This window comes from Pinus tabuliformis, chromosome 2_2 (genome assembly GCF_031772625.1).
Source record: "Pinus tabuliformis cultivar Carrire ecotype Pingquan chromosome 2_2, CPIR1, whole genome shotgun sequence".
NCBI lineage: Eukaryota > Viridiplantae > Streptophyta > Pinopsida > Pinales > Pinaceae > Pinus > Pinus tabuliformis.
The window spans coordinates 1,222,618,189-1,222,622,053 of record NC_142300.1 but is presented as its reverse complement, the minus strand read 5'-3'; the positions used below and the strand labels follow the sequence as shown (position 1 = coordinate 1,222,622,053).

The window sequence follows — 3,865 nt, the reverse complement described above, 5'->3', positions numbered from 1 at the left end:
CCAAGGTATTTTGGGCTGCTTTCGTTTCGTTTCGTCCAAACAGGCCTACGTATACCGTCTGCACCCCAAATATCCAGCAGCAGATGGTAATGAAGGAGGAGACTCCGAGTCCTCCTTTGTGAGCCGAGACACCAACAGGCTTCGCAGGAGGTTGCAGGCGGTTCAAACTACCATCTTTTCTCTCAAAGGGAACATTGTTCCATATGGGTAATGTAGAAGACAATCAGAATTTCATTCTTAGCTCTGAATTCATGGTTTGTTTTAGAATATGCAACTGATTAATTTGGGATTGGTGCACAGATAGCTGGCATGGCAGGAATGCTTGCTCTTGCTGTAAATGAGAAGAGAATTCTGGTTACAAATTACTCCAATCGGGCTGACCATGAAGGCTGTGTAGGTACTTTTTATATTCTAACATGGGCTGTTAGGTATCAAGATTATATCTTTTTCATTTTAAGCACGATTTGATTTAAGGTTTGATATTTGAAAGCATGTTTCAAAGTTCCTAGTCCGTATGCACAAAAGCACTGTCATTGATAGTCCCCGCACGTCTTATATTTCGGTCTATTTTTGTGAGAACATAAATGAACGTTTCTTTTTGCATGCCATGCTTTTGATGTTAGAGCCTATTATTTTTAGTTCTGAGGCCAAGTTCTAAGCTTTTCATTAAACTAGATTTTAAGGAGAAAATCAGAAACTTGTATAAATAGACAATAAGCGAAATTTGTGAGATTGAAATATATTTTCACATTTATTTCTGTCATAGTCAATTCTATAACATGGATGCCTTCCTCCTTTCACAGGTTCTGTTCGCTCCCACTGGTCATGCTACTTTTTACCTGAAACATCTGCAGAATGCAAGCAACGTGCCTTGGATCTGGCTTTGCAAGAGGATGCATGGACGCAAGGCATTATAACAAAGAAAGAAAGTTATACTACAAAGGAAATCTGGGTTGGCAAGATACCAAGGTGATAAGTGCTTGGCAGATAGTAGAGCAAACCATGGCCTCCAATCAAAGCTATGCTAATTGCGTAACTAAGATAAAATTTCTCTAAGATAAAATTTCTAAAGAAATAGAATTGGGTATGAAACATGTACCAAGCTGTTCGAGCTATTACATTCTGCTTTCAGTTCTCGCTGTTACTGGCTTCATAAACTGGCTTGCCCTTCACGAGCTTACAGTTCTGGTTCGCAAGTAAGGGATGAGATGAATCATTGCTTTTATCAACCCTTCGTAAACAGAAGATCAGGTTTAAAACACGGAAGACCACCGCCAGAACTAAGGCAGGCCAGCGAAACATGACACCTCCCCATGCATGCACACCTGCCGCGCCTGCATGCACACCTGCCAATATGCTTAGACCTGCTTGGTATATACCAAGGTGTCCGTGGATGCTGAGATAACATTTAATGCTGTCCAGTAATGCTAGCATTAGTTTAGGTTGCAGGGACTGACAATTTGAAAATATCGGACAAACAAAAATATAACCTATTCTTTTCGCCTCGGTTTTTGACGTCTAGCTTCGGTTTTTTGGAAAGAGGCCAAATAAGATGAAAAATCAGGATCGGGAATAAAACTTTGGTTAATTGCTGATGACCGGGGACTAAAAGCAGGTCAACTAATGCTATATCCGTCGCGAACGATTACTATAGTCCATGCCTGGAGGGCAGGGACTAATAAGAGGGACATCACAATCTGATAAGAATCCCGTCTCATGGTTTGAGAAGCACTCCATAAGCGTATCACTTGAAACAAGCGAATAATGCCACACTTCAACTTTGGATCTTCTCCGCAAATAAATTAAGAGATTGGGTCCATACAAATCAGTTTAATTGATGATAATAACGATGTTATTAAATAATTGAACAGATAGTTACAAGCACTATTCATATAAAAATTAAAAAATTAAAACACCAACATAATAAGGCCACCTTTAATGTTGTGTGCCATATGCATTTTCAAATGATGTTCCTCCATGTTGCGCTCTCTCTTATTTGTCGTACTATTCGTTCTATTAGTAGTTATAGTGATCGTTCGGCGTTGACCGAACATTAAATTAGTTTGACCAAAGAATATATGCACTTTTTAATTAATGTTTGAATATAAGTAGTGGAGTAAACAATTTTTTATCTAAACTTTTAGTTTAGATCTCCCCGAAAGTTTAATGATATTATTTAAATTTAGGATAATGGTTTCAATTTTCACTTTAATGATGGTTTAATGTGACGTTGTACTTAGCATTAGCATTAGTTGAAAACATTTAAAGTTTTGCATTTTCCATTGCAATAGATATCATATCTATTTCAATGCCTATGCAAAGCCACCGTATTACAGTGCAAAGCTTTGTGCCAAGCTGCATGTCACTGAATGAGGTAAGTGAAATTGCTTCCAACACGTTCAAGCCTGCATTCTACTTTGATTATATGTAACATACAGTTCTCTAGCTCGCCATACATTCCTATTTCTGTCCAGCATCATTTGTTTCACCACGACTACAGCCATGGTGATGCAGGAGCATCTGGCTGACAGGGCAAAGATGGAAGAGAGGTTGATATGGTTTCTGAAGAGGACGGGGGAATCAATCTATTGGATGAACAGTTACTTGTTTTTTTTTTACTTTTCTTTCATTAAAGTTGCTTAAGATTAATGTAATGAATTTTAATTAGGAGTAACAGTAGTTAGGTAGAGTCGTTGTTCCCAGACAGTTGCATTATTGTTGTAAAAGCAGAAAAGAAAATGTATTTGACAACTATGCAAAGTTCTGCATAGGAAATAACTGATGTAACTAACTGAAAAACTAACACAGTTAAAACAGTTTGAAAACAGTGCTATTAAAGGAGGGGAAAAAGCACATTAAGGGGTTCGACTGTAAAAGAAAAAACAGAGAGAGAAATAAAATTGTTTTCTGTGCACACGAAACTCTACAGCGTCCTCAATACAGAGTAACATTTTGTTAACATTTTATCATGTGAAGATTGTCAGTGTACAGCTACAGGTTCTAAGTCAAAAGAAGAAGATAGCCAAAGTCGGACGAGAGGTAGCAGCGCCCAGTTGCAAGCGGCACAAACCAAAATAACCAGACATTAAATGACCGAATCAGGTATGTGAATCTACGAATGCAAGTCAAATCTACTCCAGTATTGAATTCATAAAGTTACAAAACACAGTCACCCAAATTCATTGTTCATTACATATTGTTCAAAGTAGAAGACCAAACCCAGTTCACAGACGTGGGAACTAACACTAATTACAAGCAGAAGCCAATTTCCAACAAAACCCAACTCATAGCCAACGTCGTGCCTAACAACCAGTGAATTAAGTACAGACTGCGAGCGGCCTAAGGCCAGCAAAGAAAGACCAACCCAACAAAAAGAAATCGAATCATCAAGACAAGCAAGCTACCAAACGAACAGAGTAACGCTACCCGTGCTTGCTCGGGACAGCTGAGCGTCCAGACACCGAAACCCTCGAGCGGTTTCATCTGCAAAGCGAACAACAGAGTGCTATAAGGCTCCAAGGAACAGTACCCAGAAACTGAAAAGAAATGGAAAAGAACTAATAAAAAAAAAACACATTGCTATAGTACCTGTCCGACGAACCATAGCCGCAACTACACCTCGGAATAACCCTCCTGCTCACGAAGGAGCCCAGACGTAAGATACAGGTAAAGGAAGATTACAAGCGTCCAGCATAGAACAGTGACTTACCAGGCGAGTTAGCGGAGGAACCAACGGAGAACGCCACCACGAACTGCCGAGTCTGTGAAGAAATCGAACCAGCACTGAAGAAAATATCACCAAGAATTACACAGCTATCAAACAACTATAAACACTCATGAAACACAGACAGCGATGCATGGAGGC

General features: G+C 39.3%; 1 long non-coding RNA gene across 1 annotated transcript; it reads left to right on the top strand.

Moving 5' to 3' along the window:
• Positions 1-259: 259 nt before the first annotated feature.
• LOC149197898 (uncharacterized) lies at positions 260-989 on the top strand. The gene is made up of 2 exons (XR_016254240.1): positions 260-397; positions 804-989. It is a non-coding gene; the product is annotated as an uncharacterized LOC149197898 (long non-coding RNA).
• Positions 990-3,865: the final 2,876 nt, after the last annotated feature.